Source organism: Empidonax traillii, unplaced genomic scaffold (assembly GCF_003031625.1).
Source record: "Empidonax traillii isolate 1590-97213 ecotype Southwest subspecies unplaced genomic scaffold, ASM303162v1 scaffold345:size607713, whole genome shotgun sequence".
Classification (NCBI taxonomy): domain Eukaryota; kingdom Metazoa; phylum Chordata; class Aves; order Passeriformes; family Tyrannidae; genus Empidonax; species Empidonax traillii.
Window position 1 is genome coordinate 393,924 of NW_020955538.1, and position 24,970 is coordinate 418,893.

Sequence of the window (24,970 nt, forward strand, 5' to 3'; positions counted from 1 at the left end):
CTCGTAGCAGAAAAGCTGCAATGCAAAACTTCCCCCAGTAAGGAACTACCTACTGGCAGCCCTTGGAAAAGCAGGTTTGTTCTTACATCTTTTGAATGAAGCACATTAGTCTGGACACAGGATGCACTCCTTAAATTGACCTTCCAATACTTCTGTTTCTGCTTGTTTGCACGAGCCTCCTCCCACTCAGGGCCCATCTTTAAGCTTCATCTTTTCAAGCTCTACACCCAGGTGCCCTAGAGGCAAGTGCAGCATGACTCTGATGAGATGGAAGATGAAGTACCAGAAACCCACAAAGAAATGTGAGAGGCAGGACGTGTGCTTAGGGATCTATCATTTCGATAGGCTGTGCTCCTTTTCTGAGCCTGCACACTCCCTATGGGCCAAGAAAAAAAAAAGGTAATGATACTGGCCCACCACAGAAAATCCTGCAGAATTAGCTTTGACTTGGTTTGCCCTTCACTAGTTTTGCTACTTAAATGCTGTGACTCACTGGGGCTCAGCACACCTCATCAGCAGAGCCAAGCTCCCCACTTTTAGCCCCTTGAGCTGCAACAGGATGAGCTCAACGAGATGTGCAGGCTCCCCCTAAAGTTTTGCAGCTGCTGAAAAAGGATGGGCTCACCTTGCCCTGACTGACCAAAGAGCCTCCCCCTCCTCCTCCAACCAGGGCCTTATTGGTATTTCACTTCCTCATCGATTCCACTGCTTCAAATTTTGATTGAGAGGCTCTATTTTTGTTTTTATTTCCTAAATTCCCCTCTCTACTGCAATGTACTCTCTTGACACTGTCACCTGCACCATATATCGCGTATCATATTAATCTTTTTTGTCATCTGATTTCCTCATAGGAGTTATCAGTTAGTTAGAAAATTTGATTTTGCTCAGAAGCAACCAAACAAATCGGTGTATTGAAAAGAATGAATGAGAGAATGAATGATAGAATAAACGTGAACACTAAGCAAGCTCCCATTTAAGCACCTTGCATATCCTGTATGAAATACTAGCTCCTGAAATTTATTTTTTGGTGACATGACATCTTCTCACATAATACATTATCCTTCCATTATCCCAGGGTGACACTGCTCAGGTCTCTCAGCTAATACTTATCTGCTGCTTTCCCTGCTATCCTTCTGGTAAAAAAGCCTAGTCAGGGGTGACTAGATAACTACACAGTCTAACAGTACTGAGCCAGGGAATTAATTTCTTTAAATCAATGTTATACTGCTACACCTATACCAAACACCCAGAATAATGATTTTCTCACTACTTCAATCTATTGTTTCAGTGATTCTGAAATTATTCCCTTCAACTGGGCCACTCTTGGGTCTAGAGATTAAAAAAAAAAAAAAAAAATCCATTTTAGGACAGGATATCTTTTAATGTCAGATCTTATTCAGCCATTTAACAGAAAAATTACCACACTGGTAGATATGGTATAAGCTATTAACCTACAAAATAAACTGATTTTAATTAAGGAATCAATGTGCATGGGTTTGGCTGAAGACTTTGAAAATCTGTTTCAAGAAGTATAATACATTTATATGAGTCATAGGCAAGATAGGGAGGAATTTACTTCACACATCCATTTTTTTAAGGACTGAAAATGCAGGATTTAGTTCATGAAGGCAGCCTTAAGTTACCACCTGTAGTTACTACCCTAGCTTTGCTTGCAGACCTGCATTTTACAGCCTAGTTGTACTGGCTTATAAAAGCAAGGGAATTTGCCTGGGGCAAAGGGTGCTTAACCTCCATGCATTTGACAATATCTTCAGTCAGACTGTTTCATTTTCCCAGCCACACAACCAGACCATGGCCTCATCAGGGAGGCAGCTTCTGCTCCAAGCAAAGCCACATTTTTCTAGCTGAAATAAAATGATATGTCATGACTGTGTTCCCTTTACAGTATCAGTTTCTTTCCTACTGTAGCTGAAGGCTTAGTGAGCAATTTAATGGAAACTTTATAATTCAAGTGCTTTTTTCCTTTTTAGAGATGATGTATCTATTCTTTTTGTTAACAAATCTAAATGGAGGTACATAAGAAAAATTTGTTCTTTCCCATAAACTGGAGTAAGCCATATGGCAGTAGGGGATTTTGTTACTTTAACTATGCAGATAAGAGCTAAATTAGCTACCCTGCATAGCACAGAACAAGGTTTCTTAGCATCCATCCACTTCATACAATGTCCAGCAAGAGCTCTCAAACCAATTAGCTTACTCCAAACCCCAAAGAAAAATACTATCAAAAGCCTTTTTGTCCCACCCTTTTAAATACGAGCACTTTAGGCTTCACATGGCCATTAAAAAAGGTCCATGTAGATCTGACCTGTGAATGCATTATTTTGCATATTAAATCAAAAAAATAGTAGTAGTTACAAAGCTGAACAGATTCTGTGACCACCGCAAAACAAAACAAAACAGGCTCTTGTAATGACACAATTGGAAATAAGATAGAAATGTTGAGAAAATATGCTAACAAACGGCTAAAATCAAAATCTTTCCCCAGCTCATCTTCCAAGTAAACACGAGCAGAGACTGACTTCCCAGCCAGCCCCACAGGTCGAGTGCCTTGTCTCAGCCTCCAGTCCCTCTGCCAGACAACTGGCCCCCAGGTGTGAGTGCCAGGATCCTCAGCCAGCAGTGGGAAGTTTCTGCAAATGGGTGCATGTGAGACCTGGACCAAGTGTGGATGTTCTTACGCTTGGAATTGCTCAGGAAAAAGGAGAAAGCGACCAAGCTGGAAAGCTGGGGTAACACTGCTTTGTAAATTTTCTTTTAGGAACGCACTGCACCTATTAACACCTGTGACATGTTTCCTTAGAACATGAAGCTCTACTGAAATTCAAGTGACATTGTAAAGAGTGAATGAAGAAACTTCCAAAGTATGCTCAGGATGCCTTACACTGGCATCTATCCAACACACCTTTTACAGGATACCCTCCTGCAGGAAGGCTGTCACTGGCAATTGTGCCAGTAAAATGAGAAATGTGGTGACTCTAGTTCACAGAGAGAGAGGTATGTACATAGTTTTGTGTTTGCTTTTAGTATTATGTGGTATGCCAGGGAGGGATGGTATTTTTTTTGTCAAGGACATACCACAACTCATCCTTTCTCTTCACAAAGATAAAACATTATGTTCTATATCGGTTGATAGTGTGTTCAGTCAGGCTAATGAGAGGAACTCCCTTCCAGATGGCTCCAGCCTAAAAATCACCTGGGAGCTACAGGTTGCAAGTAATAAGGTTGCAACTACGCAGTATTCAGAGAGGTACTGTATTGGTAGCCCCATAACTATATAATAGATCATCCAGAAGAAAAAATGCACTTTTTGCCCAGTACACCACCCGAGATCATCACTCATGTCTGTGGCAAAGGAAGTGGACCCCAAAGGACCCGACTTTATAAAGTGTGTGACACCACCTAAGGTAGGCTCAGGGCTCTCAGGGAGAGTTAAAAGCCTCCAAGTCAGTCCTACAAAGGCAGCTTCCATGAGGACACTGACCTTCTGGGCAGAGGTTAGCAGCAGGGTTGTGCCATCTTACACAACAGCAGGGTAATAAGACAATCTCTACATTTTGCAGTCTTAATTCTTCAGCAACACTGGTTTTCAAAATACCAAAGACAGCTAATGGGTGCAAAAGGAAGGTCTTTTTTGTCTTCACAGCTTCAAACAATAGCACAGTGACAGGAACTTTACAGACCTCAGATATTATGTGACCTACTCAAGCACACAGGCCCCAAGCTCTTTATCACAAGGGCTCTGTTCAGAACAAAGCCAAATCTCTTAAGTGACTCTACTAGCATTCATTAAAAGGACAGTAAAAGGGACAGCAAATGGTTTGCTAATAAAGTCTGATTCTGAGGTGCACTATAAATAGAGGAGAGGTAGCATAATTACATTAGTAAAGGTAATGAGGTCACTGCAACATCATTGTTTGCTCTTTAATTTAAGCAAAAACAGTGTAAGGTGGCCATAATTGGGGAGAGGAAAAAAAAAAGAAAAAGCCAGAAGAAACTGTTCTGCTTTTGGATAAGTCTGACTGCATGATTATAGGATGTTGGTGATGTCTAAGAGGGAGCTACTGAATATTTAACCTTAGAAATGGAAGCTTGGTTGTCTCTTATCCTGTTAACATCCACACGTATCTTCCATTAACTCTAATTAAGGCTAACAGGGTGTTCACTAAGTATCTCCATAATTAATGTTAATAGTAGTTAGAGGCAAGCGTTGATAGAAGATGAAATGCCAAGTTTCTTCACCAGGGTTAAATACTCAGCAGCCTGTCTGTCCCTCATTTCCATTTTCTCCCATAAAGGCTCTCTAATCAATCGCATGCATTCCAGACAGCCTTATGCACTGATTCTTTCAACGAGAGACACATGAAACCAAAAGTAACAGTGCATGCTGTTATTTATACAAAAGATAAACACAGACAATGCAATACCTGACACATATTAAACAATTCACATCTGTATGCTCACTGCTGTACAGATATCCCAACAAGGTATTAACAGTGCGGACTGACACATTCCTTTTTCCTTCAAGATGCTCAGGCTCCACAGGGGAACAGCATTATTTCTATCATATAGTAAGATAAGTAATTTTCAATTAACAAACCAAAGAGCAAACAAGATCATAGTAACAACCTCAATTACCCTTATTAATGCCATTATGCCACCCTTAGTTGATAGGCTATACTATATTCCCAAATCAGACATTATTAACAAACCATTAAATTTGTAAATTAGAACAGCACAATTACCAGCCATAATCAGAACAGCAATAATAATGCACCTTCAGTTGTGCTTCTGGGTCTAGTTCTGAGCAGTAGTTCATGAAAAAAGCATTAGCAGACTGCTTCCAGACAGGGGTCATTTGCTAGCACTAAGTCTTCTCACCCTCTGCTCTCTTATCCCATCAAAACTGGAGAATTTTCATCAAACTTGTGCAATTCTGTGGCTAAGTAGATTTATAAACTGTCTTTATTTGGGAATGTATTTATAAAACCTCAAGGAACTAGAGGAGTAATGTGCTGTTTCCCTCAGGAGCTGCAGATACTATTTGTAGAAATCATAGGATGTTGAAGCCTTTGCCAGGGACATCTCAAAGAGGCAAAAAGCACCAGGAGTGATGGGAGAGCCTGTGCAGGCAGCCGGACAGGGAGGAAGGAGCAGGACAAAGTCCCACTGGTGCTGGCTGCTGGAGCCAGACAAGGAGCTGCACTTGTGGAAAATCTGACTCATGCATCTAAACCATCCCTGCACCCTGGTCTTCCCACACTTTGGGGCAGCTGCAGTCACAAAATGCATGCAGACACAAGTCCCAGGGAAATAGCTGCTTTCTCTATAGGATGAGAAAAAAATCAATTTGTATTTTTATCAACTCACCGAAACTGGCCCATTGTACATTAAAAAAAATACGTCTCCCAGGACTAGAACTGAACATGTTTTGGCTTTGCTATGTGAAAACAAACTTTTTTTACTTACTTTGTTTTCTGCCCTGGGGAATTAGTGACTCAGGCAGGATGTTGAAGACTCAGGGGGAATAATTTTTCATCATGTTGAGGGTAGTTTTTTTCTACCAGGCATGCAGGCTTATTAATGCAGCTTCACTCAGTACTAGACTTTCAATAAATCATTTTGCCCTTCCACTTTTCTTCAGAAGTTTTTTTTTGGAAAAATGGGGAAGTTACTGTTCAGGAAAGCAAGGGATACAAAGCACAGAAGCCACTATCTGAGAGGTGCTGTCTGTCTGCAGTGGGGACACAGCCATCTATCCTTCTGATGCATCCTCCTTTGCCATTCCCTTCTGAGCCCCTTTTATCCTGGGGGAGCTCCCAGGATGAGTCCTGCTCTGGGCACCCTCCTTGTGTTGCTCTTTTTGCAGCACTCAGTACCTGCACCACATCCCTCCTCTTCAAGTTCCACATTCCATCCAGCCTCTTCTGACAATACATCCATGTCTTACACTGAAGCACACACCTCCCTGCTGGATCCTAGGACCCCAGAACTTCATGGAAGCTGTAAGTGGCCGGAGGGTAAAAACCTTAACATTTTCTTGGTCAGGTTTGTTTTATCAGAGGTACTTTTCTGTATCCACACAGCTTTTCTCAGAAAAGAAAAGTAGAGTATTCTTTTCCAGAGCTATAGGACCACAAAACATTTTAGCTATAGTCAATCTGATCAAACACAGCATGTTTCTTACCAAATTATGAGCTGCTTTTTGAATATATTTTGAATAGTCATGAAATACTGTTTTTCACAGTCACCCAAAGCAGTGGAAACATATTTAACAGCAGCAGAACCAAGAATGGCCAGAGTTCTGTATTACCTGTTACGACTCTGGTCGCCTCTCCAGCCTGCTCCCCCTCTTAGCAGTTAGGAACACACATTGAAAAAAAAAAATGTAGTCGGTAAAAGTAACACTTGTAAAATTACAGTTTAAAATCAGGTGTTGTAAAGCAGTAGCTACAAAATGAGGCAAACCGCTAAGCAACGAGTTGCCTAGACATCTTTATTGAAATTGCAGTGAATGTCCAGTAAGTGTTCAAGGAGCTGATTGAAACTTCTGACTCAACTGGTTATGCTGGATACCCAGTTAATTTTACCCAGGGTTGTGTAAAGCACAAATCTATGTTGGCGATACAGGTAGCACAAAAAATGGATCATATCTGGAGGAATTTCTGAAGGAATTTGTTCTCACTGGATTTTTTATTTTCTTTTTCCTGAGCACAAACAGAAACAGTAGAAAAAAAACGTTTTAACTGAAAACTTTCTGCAAGACAGCTTAGCCAGAAGCTGAAAACATGAGCTCTGAGATATATTTTTTAACTTTTGAAATCTCCTCATCTTTTTATATTCTGCTGCCCAACTCACCTTCAGAGCTTTACTTTTCTATTTGGCTAAAAAGAGGCTCCTTTCTAGTGCAAACTGTGTACAAATGGGACTTTGCACAGTGAAATTTTATGCTTATCTAGGGCTGTTGACATATGAACTACTGATTTACGAACAGCTGGCTAGCTTCTGATACTACAAAAAACGGAACTCTAACCTTCTGCAAATACAACTGTCTGGACAGCATTTCTAGTGGTGTTGAGTTTGGAAGAACTACTCACTGATTTCCTATCGTTCTGCGTGATGGAATATGATGGACTTCCTGAGAGCTTGTTGCATCTTCCAGATGAAGCCTCAGTGTGTCAGCTAAGAATTTCTTTCAGTCTGGGGAGAGATATTTTTTGCTTCAATCTGTTTTAAAACTCAAACCAGGTATTTTGTGGTATTTCTGTGAATCTAGGATGGAACTCTAAATCAAAACAAGAGAGACTGTTTTAATTAGCCAGAGGTGTGTTCGATGGAGCGCTAACCTGGGACAAAGAAGATTCAGGCTGACATTCCTGGTCTTCCCAGTTCTCACCAGAGAACACAAGCAACCCACTTGCTGGGCTATTGACCTAAAAATTTCTCCAGGCCAAAACAGTGGGGTTCTTGGAGAAGGCACCTTGTACAGATAGGCATTTATATCTTTTTGCTTGTTTCTTTCTTTGAATAAAACTATATCAGAGTTCATATTTTTGGACCACAAAAGAAGAGAAAAAAAAACAAACCAGCTTCAGACCAGCTGATATATTAGAAACAGCAGAAAATTTCTGCATGGATCCCAGCTATCCACTCAGAACTTCCCACCAGGGCAAAAGTATTTTTTTTCTCTGTCTCTGGCAAAGCTCCACTGCAGTGCTGTCCCTCTGCTATCCCACTGCAATGGGGTGAGTGCTGGTCACTGTGTTCAGGGTCTCCTCCCAGTGACCAGCCTCAGCTCCCTTTGCAGGATAAGGGCAAGTGATACTGAGCAGCCCACGCTGGCTTAAGAACCAAGAGTAACCATAGAAGTAATCTACATCCAGAAGCCACAAAAACATATTTACTTTTTTCCTCTCTCTAAAACAAAATAAAACCCCATTATAATCATCCTAACCATAACACTTACTTCAGTTTGCAAACACTCTCAAAGCTGCAGTGGGCAATAAATCAGACATGTCACTTCCAGCAATTCATCTCTGGAGCTGGTTGCTACATGGCAGTAATATATAAAGAGGCTTTTTCCTGGTGATCATCAGAGCCAAGATTCTTTTTGTTGGCTCTTCTTTAAACAAACACTTCTGTAAATTGCAGTTGAATCTTAATCATTTTCCTCTAATCAGTGATTTGAGGGTGGCTTTGGTTCTGATAGACTGATACACTGTCATACTCGTTTAAAAGAAATTAACTCAATCCAACTCCAAATGTATGAGTATGACATCTCCACTGCATAAACTCACCATCGTCACACGAATCACACTGAAGGCAACTAAGACATTCTGTTTTTCATGCAAATTGTCTCAAAAGAAAGACAAAATCCATAAGAGGCAAAAGAAGCTTCTGTAACGTCATGAAAGACAAGCAAAATACACTGAGGCTCTGTCCAAACACAGCTGTAACATCTCATCCCTTCCACATCACTCAGAAGGATAAGAGAGCGTTTTCAATAAAGCCACAGAACATGAAGGCTTATACATCCTTGATGTCCCACAGCTGGAGGGAAAGACAGTGGTCCACTAATCTTGTACCATTTCCCTTTCATTAGTTTAAGTTTTGAATTTTGGATGGTGGTGAATTTAGAAAGAGGGGTTAATTGTTTAACCTTACAAAAATAATTATGCCTCTTTTGGCACTGCCTTTTGGCAGGTTTCATATTTCTAATTTCCCAAAGGATTTCCCAAAACATTGGTAAACTCTTTAGTGAAGACTGTACCTGTGGATTCATCAAACAAAAATCTGAGACTAGACTTCAAGCTTTTCATAGATTTTGGATCTACAGTTGTATGTACTGTGGAAAAAAAACCCTCCCAACATTTATTTGAAACAAAACTTGAGATCAGGTATTGTTCTGTTTTTAGTTTTTAATCCAGTGTTTCAATACTGCATGTTCAATTTAATTTCTCTCAGTTACTACCATTAGTCGGCTAGAAGAGGAGGTGATGTGGCATTGCTAACTGTGGCTTAGAACTCTTTCAAACGGTTTCCAGTCAGAATTTGTTACAGTTCCATAACTATTTGTCCTCCTGTATGTTGTGAGGTATGGGTCGGGTTTTTTTCCCCAGTAAAGTAGTTGAATAGTGATAATTCTTTATACTCTCAATTAAATTGATTTTCAGCCCAGCCTTGTCATTCACACAGATCTGTCTACAGAGGTAAGAATCTTAATCTCCAGTCTAGTCACTGTCTTTTAAAAAGTTCACTCCTGCTAATATGGTTCCCAAAAATGTTATTCCATTCTGCATTTCAGCAGGAGAGTGCACACTTACTCCTCCCATCCAATCTTTCACTCCAGAAATTACACAGCACTTTTGCACACTGTCTCTATTAGGAAAAAAAAAAAAATCAGGGAAGAGAAAGGGGTGAGTTTGCACTTTTAAATGGAAAAATTTATATTGTATAAAGTGCCTAATCCAACAGGGTGGTGGGATATTAATACTAAAATCTGATGAAGAGATGCCATTTTATTGGTACGCCTAGTTGTCATATACTTGGCTTACCCAAACAAATAATTTAGTAAAACATGTAACAAATTTATTTATAAAATCAGGAGGAAGTGAATAATAATCAATTTATATGACAAAACCCATGTACCAGTATTCAGCAATTTTATGTCTAACTTCATATTCGGTAGGAGGGAGAAGGGCTTGTCATTTCTGCTTACAGCAGATACTAAGCTTCTATGAATAGTGTTATTTGCTGACAATCAGTGGCTTTGTGTGCATATTTTCATACATACATATGTATGCATATATGTATATTTATACACACACACACACACAGAGCAAGACAAAGCAGATTCTAACCTTCAGCCCAGGCTTTCAACAGTCACCTCACAAGGAGTCTCAGTGAGTCCCATCTTTCATCCTCTGACATTCTCCATACATGTGTAAATAGAAATACAAAGTGTGAACTGTGACATCAGAACAACAGGGTTGTGTCATTGATCAGTTGCACTCATTTTGCAGAGATGCAAATACCTTCATAAATAATACTTTCTAAAGACCTAGGAAAAATTGCTCTACCTTTTTCTACTGTTTGTCTTGAAACTCTCCGGGTTTTCAGAGTTCTAACAGTTTTATTTTTAATATTAATTTGAAGTCAAGTGCCATCCTCCTTCAACAATGAAGATGAGTCAATCTTTAATATGACTTTGCTCAGGTTTACATTTCCCTCAACACACACTTCATTATAGTAAAATTAGCAAAAACTAATTTGTTTTCTCATATTGAAATTAAATGTACATATTCTTAGATCAGGTAGTATTTGTCACACAAATTGACTGTGCTTTGGGCAAGAGGACCCTGATTCATTATTTGAGATTTGCATGCTATCTCAATCTAAAGATTAATTACCATTATTTTATTAACGCTCACTGACACAGTTCCCAAGTGCTGTTTGAAACAGCACAGTGCTCTACAGATGTATACAGCAGAACCCACAGCACTGCAACATGAGCTAGACCAAATTTAAACTGATCTTAGCAATTATTTTTGATTACTCCTAGTTACTACAGTTCATAGACATTTACGGGTGTGCCTTACAACAGGGCATCCTGCTAACAATGAGCTTTCATGGGATCAGCAAAGGAGAGAGGAGAAAGTTGTTGCCGTGCAGTTAGCACAGTCCCACCTGAACACAGGAATAATGCATTACTTGGCCAATCACTGTCACCGAGCAGTCATGTGTATGAAGTGCAAAGAGCATTTTCATGTTTAATATAAAATCATTTATTTTAAATATTCAACAGTCAGTGCCTTCTTCATATTGTTCTCCCAGGGTGTCAGCTCACAGGCTCTGATTCCGTGATGCCAGGAAGGCTACTTGTCAGCTGTTGTAGTGTGAGCAACAGCAGGAGGCTCAGAACAAGCATGTAAAATAAAATGCACACTCTAGAGACAGAAAAATGGCTGCTTTTCTACATGGCATGAAGCGCTTCACTCTGCGGGAGCCCTCAGATCTCTGTGCTGAGCAGCTGGGTTGCACTTTTCTCCTATCAATAATAATGATAAATAATAATAACGATAGCAAAGTAAAAGGAAACTCCGAACTTACAAGCTGCATCTGGTGGACTTAATGCTCCTGCCTCCAAGTGCACAGGGATTAATTCACCCATCTTTCCACCCACAGCCCCCTGCTTTCGGAGGGCTGGCTGGGGGGCTGAAATACACGACTGTCCTGTATCCAGGCAACGGGCATCCCTGAGGCTCTGCAAACCTCTGCAATGCACAGGAGGAGCAGCTGGGGCAGGTACCTCCCAGACTTCACAGAGTGCAGGACAGAAGGAGCTTTTCCAATTTTAAAGAATAAAGGCAGAGGGTAAAGCAAGATGTCCAACTATCTTCTGACAATGAAAGCACATTCCAAGGCCTTCCAAGGGCTGCCTGCTTTCCGAGCACTGCTCACTTGGAAGGTGCCAGGGACAGTCCGCAAAACTTAAAATGACCTTTTCTTTTCTTTCTCAGTGCTGTGTATGCTCTGACCTAGGTTCACCTTCTCCTACTGCAGGAACTTTCCAAATTTACTAGCCACGAGAAGGGGTAAGAGAAGGGCAATTTCTAAGTCGAAAAGGAGAAATAGAATTGCGACTAGGAAGAATCGAATTGAGAAGGGAAGTCGGGCAGAGCCTAGTGGATCAAACCTGCATTCGTAGGGAGATAGTTTTCCTGAGTCTGGGTTTGTTTGGGCTAGTCATAGATTTAGTATGGTTAGGATAATGCTTAGTGATGAGGATAAAGTAAATATAAAAAGGATTATGTTAATTGCTCTTCTCTGGTTTTGGTCCAGATTCTAGAGATTGGAAGTCAATTGTAATTATTATACTAGAAGAGCAGGATCCTCATCAGTAGATAGTAATGTAGAGGAATAGCCAGATGACGTCAACGAAATGTCAGTATCAAGCTGCTGCCTCGAAGCCAAAGTGATGGTTAGGTGTAAAGTGAAATTTGACGAGCCGGAGAAAGCAGATGAATAGGAAGGAGGAACCAATAATTACGTGGAGGCCGTGAAAGCCTGTGGCTATGAAGAAGGTTGATCCGTAGACCCCATCAGCAATTGAAAATGGGGCTTCATAGTATTCTATGGCCTGGAGTGCTGTAAAGTAGAACCCTAGAAAAATAGTCATGAATAAGGCTTGGGTAGCTTGGGTTCGATTACCCTCTGTGATGCTATGATGTGCTCATGTAACAGTGACACCTGAGGCGAGTAAAATTGCTGTGTTTAATAGGGGGACTTCTATAGGGTTAAGGGGCTTGATTCTATAGGGGGTCATTGACCTCCAAGCTCTGGGGTGGGGACGAGGCTTGAATGGAAGAATGCTCAGAAGAAGCCTAGGAAAAAGAAGGCTTCGGATGTGATGAATAGGATTATACCGTAGCGTAGGCCTTTTTGGACAGTGGGTGTGTGGTGGCCTTGGAATGTACTTTCTCGTACAATGTCACGCCATCATTGAATTATTACGAGGATTATTGATAATAAGCCTAAGGCTAGAAGTTGGAGAGATTTATGGTGAAATCATATAGTCAGTCCTGAAGTAGTGAGGAGGGCAGCAGCTGCTCCGAAAATGGGTCAGGGGCTTGGATCTACTATGTGGAACGAGTGTGCTTGGTGTGTCATTAGGTTTTAAATATTTTCTTGTAAATACAGGCTTAATAGGAGGATGAAGACGTAGGCTTGAATTATAGCAACTGCTACCTCTAGGATTGTGAGTAGGAGGAGAATAGCTGCAGTTAGTAGGGATACTGCAGGTATAATGGATAGGAGAACGGTAGTGGCGGTAGAGATGAGTTAAATGAGTAAATGTCCAGCTGTGAGATTCGCTGTGAGACGCACACCTAAGGCTAGAGGACGGATAAGTAAGCTGGTAGTTTCGATTAGAATGAGGGCTGGGATTAAGGGTGTCGGGGTACCTTCTGGCAGGAGATGGCCTAGTGTTGCTGAGGGTTGGTTTCGTAGGCCTGTAAGCAGTGTTGCAAGTCATAGTGGGAAGGCTAAGGCTAGGTTTATAGATAGCTGGGTGGTGGGAGTGAATGTATAGGGTAGAAGGCCTAGGAGGTTAATTGTTAGTAATAAGATTATAAGTGAGAGTAAAATTAAGGCTCATTTGTGCCCTTTCTTGTTCAGTGGGGTTATGAGTTGCTTTGTGGTTAACTGGATGAATCAGAGTTGGAGAGTAGAGATACGGTTTGTGATTCATCGGTTGTTGGGAGAGGGATATAGGAGTGTAGGGAATAGGAGTGAGATGAGAATTAGGGGGATGCCTAAGAGAGCAGCAGTCCTAATTCCTAGCAGCAGTCCTAATTCCTGGGGCTGTATTTTGGCCAGACAAAACCTACCAATGTCATGACTAATGGACATGCCCCCACATCACCAGCGTTCAAGGACAGTCTGGGGGAGAAAAAGTTGGCTGAGAACAGATGATCCATCAATCCTTATATTCTCAAAGGAAAAAAGTTCTTCATCGGTAAGGGATAAAATTCCATAGCCTGAGAGGTGAGTGGGAGTATTTACACTAACTTCAGTGACATCCACATTTCATACACAGTGCCTTGGGCAGGTTTACTCATGACACCCTGGTCCACTCAGTATCCGTGTATATCTGATGTTGACAGAGACTGAGATGGTCTTGCTTTGATGGAGATTCAGTATTTGAGGAAAGACCAAAGAAGACCATGAGTTAAGAAAGTTACAGACAAGACCTAAAACCCACACAAATCTGGTCCCTGCGCATCTTCAATTCTCAGATGATCTACAGGCCACTGACATTCAAAACACATATTTCAGAGGATGAAGTTATTTGACAGTGAACTGGAATTATATGCTGTGGTATTCAGCTGCCTTCCAAACAATTATTGGAGCTGCCATATGGACATTCATATAATTGCAAGATATACAGGGAAGAACGGTAATGAATGAAAAAAAGTATGACAAATTGCTGCATTAAGATACTCTGATCCAAACCAGACTTAATTCAGAGAAACTCCATGTCTAGTATGAAAGAGACGTCACAGTGGCCCTTTCCTACCTTACTTGATGCTGTGTCAGTATTTGAGGATCTCAGCCATAAACGTAATTCATGATACAGCAGTGCACAGTAAACACAACAGATAGCCTAACTTGCCTCGTCATTACAGTACTAACATACTATCCAGTCAGGATTTTTACTTCATTCAGCATGACCAGAAATATAAAACAAACACTACCTAGAAGTGCATAAAATTATAAAATCAGGAGCACTCTTCGGAGCTTGGGAATTCTCATGGCTCCTGCTGTAATCTCAGCTCCCTGCCCGAACCTTTACTTCTCTCTTAACAATTTATACAACCTCACTGCCTTGGCAAATAGCTTCTTTTCCTTCTAGCAGTGACATCTGTTATTGTAGGAGACAGCACGGTATAAAGTTACTCATTAAGGGAGGTAAAGAACTACCTCCCTGGAATATAATAGCACCTCCAGTTGAACTCTGGGGAAAAATAAGTACAGCATTTCTTTTCTCCTTTGTGAGAAATGGCATGGAACATCAAAAGGTATTGGCCCAAGCACACACTAGACAGATGTCCTCAAGGAGATTAATTCAAAGCATATAATTCCTACTGCTCTGCAAAGGGCAGCTCTAGTGCCAAAGGGCCAGATTCTTTGCAATAAAGGGTGTGTCCTCCCCATCCAGATACACCAATTTTACAACAATTTGCTTAAGTCAGAAGTGTGAGGCAAGACCTGGATACCAGGTCTTCTGGATTTCAATCTCAGATCACCTGCTGATATAAACAGAGGGAGGGCAAAGCTTTCTATCTTTTACACCAAACCACTTTTCTCCCCCAAATTCTTACATACATAAACACTGTCTTGAATCACATAAATCTTGTTTACAGCTTTTCCCTCCCCAACATGCCCATTTTGCAACACTGCTCAGCAAAAGCAAGAAGAGTTCCATCAAAGAATCTGGAGGTACAAGTAAGTGAAAAGACAGAAGAAAAATGGAGAAATGGGCAGGTCAGTGACATGGCACCCCTCTAAAGCTGAAGCACAGGGGTGTTTTCTGAGAGTGGGTGTGCTCCAGACTAGAGGTGACAACAAAGATCAAGGGGACAACCTAATCTTGAGACATTGATACCTTTAGAGCACACTTCAGCAAAGCCCTACCACCACTGTCTTCTTCAGGATCTACAACTTCAAATACCCATTTAAGTGTTTTGGAGAAAACAGGCCAGATGGTTTCACCCACTGCAAACCCAACTCTTCTGCCTGGTGCTAGTTTGTGCAAATCGATCCCTCATTCAGAAATTAAAAACAAAATAAGCAGCACTGAAAGACACATCAGAGGAGCTCTGATTGAGAAGAAACCCAGAGCAGTGTTGATTGATTACTCCCAGAATGCCTTTCCCAGAAGCAATAATGAAGTACGTGCCTGGGACAGAAGCCCTGAGCAGTGGATGGAAACATTTGAAAAGCTCGCTGATCCCTCCCCTGCACCCACAGACCTCCCTGTCTGATGAGCATATTTAAAACAGTTCAGCAAAGCACTACAACTTGGGTCCCTACGAAAGAAAACATTCCCTTCTCTTCCGTTCTCCTCCCCTTTGAATTAAGCTCAAACCCCAAATCTAGGAGCACCTCTACTATGTGTATAATGGTATCTGTCCAACATTCCTCAGCAATAGCATCACTTGGGATGGGGAGGAGAGTGCTGCACTCTGGGGGAAGGCATAGTACAAGGGATATAGAGAAGATAAACAATACCCTTTGAAGGTTTCAAATAGAGACTACTGCTGGTGCTGAAGGCAGTTATTTTAATCCTCAGCTGCAAGTCACTGGGACACAATAAAAGAGAATTAGCTGAGCAAACATTGAATGATAACAATGAGCATTCATGCCTTATTCCTTGACTTGCAGCTGAGAGTATTCAGTAACTCAGAGGGGGATGGGAAAAGAGGAACAAGAAAAGCTACATCAGACAGGCTACCTGCCATTAAGAGTGGCAAAAGCAACTCATCAGCAGAAGGAGGAGTAATGTCCTAATGGTCATTCTCCTGTCAGACAACCCCCAAATTCTTTCAGAAATGGATCACACACACATAAAAAAATTACATTAACAAAAACAAAGAAAAATTGCTCTGCCTCAGTATGCCCAGAAAGAACTTAGCAAGAGGATAAAAAGATTTTTTTTGTTTGGATCACAAAAAGAAAAATAAAACAACAGATGAGAAGAGTTGCCTTAGTTTGAACTGGAAGACTTTTCTTATAAAACAAGACAATACAAAGGTATTTCTTCACGTCAATTCCCCCAAGTTTTATTTAATCTAAGATTAAACTTTATTTTGTAACATTTCCTAACTTAAAAAAAAAAAAAAACAAACTTCAAAAAAACATGACACCAAAGAAATCAAACCCTCTTTTTATAATAAGTTTGGATCTAATTTTAATTGGAAAATGTTGGTTTCATTTTAAGTGTTGAAAGGATAAGCTTTGACATTTCTAAAACAATATGTTGCATTAAAAAATCTGAAAGTAAATATTTTGATGTTTACAAATATATATATGTAGCCCTACTTCTGACTGAAACTATTTGTTTTATTTCAACTTGATTTTATGAAGATTTATGGTCTCTGTGAAGATTTTGGATATAAAACTTTATGTAATTTCTGTCTTTTGTAAAAATTATCTAATACAGAGATGTGATTCACAGTATACTCATAGGAGAAGAATTATCAGAACACTAAACTTTTCATCAGTTATCATTACTCTTGATCAATAGAAAAATCACATAGCAAAAGACCAGTATCCCAAGCAGCTAAGGCAGCAACTTGAGATCAGCTTTGTACACCTTGTGCTCAGGATTGTTGAGTACCCATTGGGATTCTTATTGATAGCCCTAAACAACTGAGTTTACACTTAACATCTAGATATTTTTAAGTTTTACAAATGAGTTATTTCCAATTACATCTTGAAAAAAAAACAACAACCAACCAAACATTTCATCACTGCTTTTTAAAAGTCACCATCATTTATCTTCATTTCCTGAGATGACTTGTTGAACATACACAACTTTATCCACCATGTGGTCATACTAAGTTACTAGGAGAGCTGGAGCTTTGCTGTACTGATCTTCAGGTATTTTAAATGACCATAAATTGTGCTCATGTAAGTAGTCTGTACTTACAGTCTTTATTTTGAACACTGGCTTTTGGCAGAAGGAGACAGAATAGTGGAATGCCAACTCCTGGTTCCAATCAGTTCAGCTTGACTTTGGCCTTCAGTGTTGCTACCAGATAACATACAAAATTTGGAGATGGAAAGGGAAATGGAAAAGCAAAGGCAGTTCTGGCAAGTGATTACACTTTCCAGTAACGTGATCCATACATTCAGCCAATTCAACTTACAGGCCAATAACTTGTGATAAACTTATAGCTCTATTCTCAGAGCTGAACACTTAAGCATAGGGGGGAGGAAAGGAACAAGCTCATTTCTTTCCTTCTTGATGACTGTATACTTGAGGGAAAAATAAATTAAAGTTAAGGATATTATTTTTAGCTTCCTTGGAATGTACTTTTGGATGTACTTTACAGCCAGAAAGGTTATAAATGGTCCAGGTCAGTTGGAGGAGTCAGTGATAAATTCTGCCACCCCATACAAGTGTTCTCTGTACTGCACTGGGTGTCCATCTGTCTCCCTCTAGCATCAGCGAGGGCTACCCACCCAGAGAGCAGGCAGGAAACCCAAGCCTGACAACCCTGTTGCAGAACATGGGGAAAACAGTGTGTCAGATAGCCATAAACTCTAATATCCTGTCATTAATGACTGCCAGGGAAAGGTGCCAGAAACAGTTCAAGGTGGCAACTACGGAAAGCCAGTTCATAGGAAAAGCTTTCTCCTACCCTTCTGCGCTGTCTCTCCCATGCAGGAGGGAGGGACTAAGTTCTTAGATACTTTAAAATATCAAGACAGTGCTACATCTCATCTGAAAATTAGCACCTGGTTAGTGTTGGGGCATTTGAAAATAAACCTTTCAAAAATTATTTTAAAAGGAAGTTTATGTCGCTTAAACATACTTCTTTGAAATCTATTTATTTTTCCACATGCTGTTGGTAGGGTTGGTCCACTCATGCATGTGCTGTGCTCCACTTTTTCAGAAAAGGAACAGCTGCAGTCAGTCCCCTGTTCAGCTCAAGACCTCCACATGCTACCAAGAAGAACAGCCTTGAACGTCCAGCACAAGCATGTCCAAGGCTGTTCCTAGTTTCTTATCTGCCAATAGCTGTCAACAAATGTATCTGCCAAGGATATCATTCCCATCCATCAGAAAGTAACAGGAGAATGAGTCATTTTACAAAGGACAAACCAGCCATTAGATTATCATTATGTTTACTGTGCACAGCCTGTCCAGCAGCTTGACCTATGGGTAGGCTCCTCTCTCAAAAGAGTCTCAAGATTTTGCACTAAATAGGTGCAGCAACACAAGCAAGAAACCTCACCTTTAAAACGGGTCAGGGCATTCAAGAGTAGTAATAACCTCTTTCTTACTCTGCAAGTTTCAAAATCAACTAGTTCTCAATTTTTATTTTTTTTTAATATAAGATTTATAGATATTTTTTGATGTGCAGTTTTTCAATTGAGGAAAGTGGATTTCTGGATTACCTCTTTCTTTTTTTCCTTCTCTTCCCTGTTCTTGCTTTGTCACAGAAAGGAGGAACAACAGAGAAAAATATGAAGATAAACCCTTCAGAATCAAAACTTTTTCATTTTCAGGTTTCTCTGAAAAGGAATGCAAAGTTTCACAAAGCTAGTTTTTACACAAAATAAAACACTTTTTCTACAAGAAAAGGCTTACCAGCTGTATTACCATCTTTATATAGATAGGGAAGGAAGGCAGACAGGAATCAAGCTACTTCCCTCTGTCAGCATGCAGGCTAGGCACAGAGCTAGTAATTGAATGCAAAACTCCCCAAACCCACTTCACTACTTATAGGGTAATACTATCCTTATTACTGATTTTAATAGTTATCGCCTTTCACTGATCCCAGGTCTTGCTCATAAGCCCAAGAATAAAAGCTTCAAATACACGCACATATGCCCCTCTTACATATCTGTTTTCTGAGAAATCTCTACAGTGAGAGAATAGTTCTAGCAGCTCTTAAACTAAGCCCTCAGCTTCACTCAGTAGTCTTCAAAATGCACAAATCAAAAGCAAAAGTACTTCTCAAAAAAAATGTACTTCTCAAAATAAACGATGCAAAGCCTTCACTGCCATTCTCAGTGACATTGTATTTCAGACGCTCCACCTAGGATGCAGCACAGCAATGAAAGGCAGCTTTGCTTCCCCATCCTGTCAGATTGGGTAAACCCCATTTTCCCTTAACAAAGCACTTTACTCTTTGTATAGTCAGTCAAAAAAAGTTTTAAATTACTCTGTAGCGTTAGAACTAAGTGACAGGAACTGTTAGAGATATATTTCTAATGACAACTTCTTTCCTCCTCCTCCATTATAATTTCCAGCTTCATAGGGAAACAGGCACAGCCAAAACCAGTCCCCACATGAACCACAGTTAACATCAGAAGGATCAGTTCCAAGTCCCTGGAGCAATACCTCTGAAAAGGTCAATCCACTGCTGGCAGAATCAGCTCTAGAGACGTTTGAGTCCTGTGGCTCTTCTTGCCACCTCTAGACCCATAAGAGACAGAAGGGACAAACACATCCCACATTGTCAGCAGCCACTTGCAGCCTGATGAACACCTTACAGCACCTTCCATGGCTAGAAGAGCTGAAACCTGCTACCCTAGCCAAGATCCCAAGCGCTGCTCCTCAGAGACAGGAGCTCACTGGCGGCAGACTGAAACAGTGCTGGCTGCACACACGCCCTCATGGCTGACCTGATACTCACCCCTCATGCCCCTCTTTCACTTGTTAGTGCACACACAACAAACATATCATCACTGGCCACAGCAGTTACTGCGACATTTACAATGCGAGCAGGCTGTAACCAAAATACGTGGTCTGGGAGTTTGCAGGGAGCTTGAAACAATGGCTGTTGGGCAAGGAGCTTCCCATTTATCTGTGCAATGTTAACTCAGACGTCCAATGCCATGTATGTGTCAGAAGCTGTTAGCCGCTTCACTGGTAATTTGAGAACCAAGCACGTGGCGCTTCGCATCGTTCCACACCACTCACTATGAGTGATAGCTCCTCTTGATACCACAGTAGGCAGCATCTAGGAGGCACCAAATCACCTTTTGCAAAGAAAAAGCTACATGAGCACATTCCCCTGCTATACTGATGCAAACACAAGCTCAGAGTAAAGCAAAACCCAGAAGGTTTGCACAATAGTATCTTTAGTGTAAGCACTATTTATCATATGAGAAGATTCTCTTGCAGACTAATTTTGCAGATATTCAAGAGTTGCACAGCTTCTCCAAACAGTTAAATTCACAATCAAAAGAATATATTAAAGAAAATTAAAACTTTCTCAGTATGAGAATGCAGGTCAATGCAGGCACCATTTACAGGCTTTTATGTACAACACTGAACCTTTAAGAAGTCCTTATTCCATTCTCAAAAATTTCAGTTTCTTTAAAACTTGTCAAATTGTTCAACATTTTAGAAAGAAAAAAAAGTGTATATTCTCAATGCATACACAGATAATAATAACTGTAATATTGAACGATTATTTCTCTGCCAAAAAAGTGTTTATAGAAAGTACTTTTCCTTTTTTTCACTTCTGTAATCACACCTCAGCATAACACAGGTTGAATATTGTGACACGATTGTGGTAAATTATCTTCAAAATTTGTTGTTGCTCTTCCTAAGAGAGAACAGAGTTTTGTCTGCTTTTACTTTTAACAAGTTTGCAACAGTATAAGCTGCTGAACAGATTTTTATAGGGAGAATCAACAGGGCATCACAGGAAGTCAGAAGTGATGGCAACTATAGGAAGAACGACTGAAGATGTATCCCAATTATGGATACAAAAGGACACAAGAGGAAGAGTGCCCAACTCTTATGCTCACATGCACAAGCACACACTCCTTCTTCTCCTAGAGCTGGCTTTCTCCCAGCTCCCAGACCTATGCTTTTCCCACTCCAGGCTCTGCCTCTGCTTTCTGGAATCAGGGGATTCAACCTACTTTGTGCTCATGTTGCTCCAGCTGTTCCTGTGTACAAGTTGCTAGGTGGGTTTGTTTGAAGGTCAGACTTATTTCAAAAAAGCAGGCAGTTTCTGTTCATCAGTAAGTGACAGTTGCACCAGGAAAAAATCCCAAACCTCAGGACTCCTTTTCCTGAGCTGGTGCATGTTTTGACCGACCCCTGCTACCCGTGAAAGAACCTCAGCCTCTAAAATACTGTTGCTTGCAGCCTTGCTTCCTGCGGGCTCGAATATTTCAGATGCCTATGGAGATAGCTGGACTTGATACCAAATCACAAAATTTTAGTGGAAAGAGATTTTTCACCTCTTAAACTTTCAAACACCAAAATAGGGACAATTCTATAGAGAAAACCCTAGGAGCAAAAGGTGAGATCCCCTTGTAAGAACTGAGGTGTGCTTACATCAGCGCTGCAAACATACATGAATAAAAGGTAGATTGTGGAAAAAAAAAAGGGACACAGAGGGGTACTCTGTGCCTCTGTTCCATTGCCTGAGCATCCTCTTAAGCAAGAAAAAACCATTATTTACATTTATTACTCATTGTTACGGAGTTCAAGATGCAGCAAAATCTAATATCCTCAGCTCCTGTCACAGTAGCTGAATGTCGTAATTTTCTACTGCTGCTTTGCCTAACCACCTGGACTAACAAAGTAAATCTTTTGCACAGCCCAAGACTGTATACATGCATACCATATCCTACCACTTTCCTTTTGGCTAGAGCTGCCACCAAAACAGAACAATTTTCAACAAGGGGGGTGGGAGTGGGGGGAAGAAAGCAACTGTTAAAAATCAATTTTTAGAAAGAATGTAGCATAATGCCATTTTCCTTATATGGTAACTGGTATCCCATGTGGAGGCTCAAACAATAGCCAGCCTGGCAGGAGGTGAAGTAAGAAGATGACTTGGGGGGAAAAAATTTTATATATATATTCCCTGCTGGCCCTCACCCTCCATTTCCTCTTGGATTTCTTTGTGACTGCATTGAAAGGGGTCAATAGCTCCCAGCTTGAGAAATGCAGCTTTTGAAAGGACTATCACCAGCATCTGTATTTAAAGCATGCCTTTTACTTCTCAACTCCCCCCCCTCCTCCTCCTCAGCTAATGCAGAGCTTTTAAAAAGTGAGCAGCAAGAAAACTTCCGGGGGGAAAAGGAAAGGTGAAGAGTAGAAGAGAAACACTACTTATCTGCCTTGGCTTTACTGACACTTTCACTGGAATAAAGCTTGATTGGCAAAGCAAGGACAGGGAACATAAGCTGCAGATGGATCTAAAGCTCTATGGATCATTACACCTTGCTTCAGTCACCACCTCCCCATTCTTTGAAGTACATTCAAAATCACTACATGAAGTAGCCAAGCACCAAGCTGGAAAAGAATTTCAAAGGGATTGAAAACAATGGGAAAATTAGCACTGAATATTTACAACTCAATCTTCAGTGTTTAAGAACTTCGGATCTGACAAACACAGGCGAATTAGTCAAATTTTAACAAATTTTATCTTGATAATGAAAGACTGGTCCAGTGGCTAAATTCATATTTAGGCTTTCTGATTGAGGAAATACTCCAGAAAAGCTATGACATGCCAGAAACAGGATTTATTGGGAGGGAGGAGGAACAGGACTATAACCTCCTTTAGTGCCATGGGATGCAGCCCATGTGGAAGGCTGGCACATGCCCAGTTTTTCAGGACCCCAGGCTCCGCTTCACATTGCAGCCTCATTCAAACATCAATAGCAATTATATTGCAGTTGCTTTCTGTATTAGGACGTGGTTTTTAGTGTGGAAGTGGATGAATCCAAGTGTCCACATACACAGTTTGTACAGCTCGGCTGTTACTATAGTCTCCAGGTGTAAACCAGTTGAAACTCCATCCATGTGCTTTAGAATCTAATAGTTTTCATTAATAAAACTTGTCCAAATTTGAGAAGCAAAATAGGTGAAATGTCATAGAAGGAACCTCTACTTTGTATTAAGTGGAGATTAGCTAGATAAGACCAGCTGTGATTTTCCAGCTCCAATTTATTTGACTTTATATGCATCTGGCTATTTGACTGGAGTCTTTCAGTAAGCATTAGAGAAACCCACAATATTCATCTAAGACAAGCCTGAAAGTCACAGATGGAAAGGTGGAGTGGTACCTCCAGCAGTACCACACACAGCAAAAAGCTATTTCATATAACTTCTATCAAACTGTCCAAGAGAGAAGTCAAAAATGAGGCCAGAGAATGCTCTAGAAGCAGAGAAGTAAATTGCCTCTGAGAGTCTCTAGCACTGGCAGCATATGACTTTGCATTTCACTTCAGTTTCCAATCATACTATCGTTCTCACAGGCATTCAAATACATTAGTCTGTGTCTTATCAGATCCTGAATTACCATTGTAGAAAAGCTCCTGTCTGAGAAATGTAGTTCAGAGAGGTTTATGGGGCTGTAATGAGTACTGACAGATAAGCCACACTCATGCAAACACACTTGCAAGTGATGTCTGGTTTAACACAATACAGCCCTAAGCCTTCCTAATACAGCATAGGAAACAAAATCCTCCCATCGCCTACTACTAATTGCATCTGCAGTGGTCAGGAGTTGAAAGAGAAGTAAGCAGATTAATTCTATTAGACTGTGCAATAGTATCCCAAGGGGACAAGGGAAAATCCCATCATTTAAATCAGGACTGGTAGACACTGCTGGGAACGATGTTACATACTAGTAGGGGATTAAGAGTTTGGACTAAAGGGCCTCATTTTTTCTAGGTCTGGTTTCCATGAGTCATAATGATTAGAACTGCAAGGCTTTTCTGTTTGTTTTTGTTTTTGTTTTTGTTTTTTTTTTTTGTTGGTTGGTTGGTTGGTTGGTTGTTTTCCTTTTTTTCACGTAGCGATGACCTGAAACATCTTGCCCAGTTGAAAACTCAAGTATTAAATTAATTTCTTACTTAACCCCTTCCCCACAACATATCCTTCCTTATTCCTTTTTCTTAAAAAGTTTTCTGTTTAAATTAAGGCAATTTTTAATATAAAATTATTTTGGAACAAGAGGTCTAAGTACTGTTCTAACAATACCTTGTATGCAACGTTTTTCTTTTTTCAGCATACTCCTCCCACACCTTTAACCTGTATTTATCTCAACTATATGAGCAGTCTTGATCCTCTGGAAGTCCTTTTTTTTCTGAAAACCATTCCCCATGCTGTAAATACAATGTAAGGTTTCACCCCTGCAGATATGGCAGACAGAGGTGACAAAGGAATGGAAAAAGTCCTCTGCTGAATCCAATGCAGCATGCCCATACCCAGCAGAAGCTGAACCTGAGCATCAGGAGCATTGTTTGCCTTACCTGTGTGCTGCTTTGAGGGGACAGACTTTCAGAGAAATATTTGTTCTCCTCACAAAGAAGTCAGGTTGCGCTGAACATGCATCGGTCAGGATCCTTGCTTCAGATCGCTAGCACTATGATCTGGGCTGGTCAACCTGTCAGAAACAGCAAAGAAAATACATAAGACACATACCTCCATACTGGGAGTGAGGAGAAGACTGTGACCTTGTTTCACTCCCCTTGTCCTGCTTAGGTAAAGATCAGCTCTTTCTTGCACACCTGAAGAACATGAGGGGAAGCATCTGGCAGTGACCCTGAAGACCCTGTCAAGGTCTGGACTAAAGGCAAAATCTCTTTCCTCATGTTTCAGTTCCTTAAACCAGCTAGCAAAGGGCTTTGACCAGAAGGCAGGAGGAGGACGAGACTATTTCCAGCAGCATATGAAAGAAGCAAT

General features: G+C 40.7%; 1 protein-coding gene across 5 annotated transcripts in view; it reads right to left on the bottom strand.

Annotated features, from left to right (window-relative positions):
• Positions 1–24,681, bottom strand: part of TSPAN18 (tetraspanin 18) — a 60,610-nt gene extending 35,929 nt beyond the window's left edge. For 2 of the 5 annotated variants that reach the window (XM_027892312.1, XM_027892313.1), the window contains exon 1: positions 24,538–24,671. The gene's annotated coding sequence lies outside the window, so the exon portion shown is untranslated. Of the gene's footprint in view, positions 1–9,878; positions 9,902–11,127; positions 11,150–24,537 lie in introns of those variants that run through there. The other 3 variants (XM_027892309.1, XM_027892311.1, XM_027892310.1) reach the window with 3 other exon arrangements.
• Between the last annotated feature and the right edge of the window lie 289 nt (positions 24,682–24,970).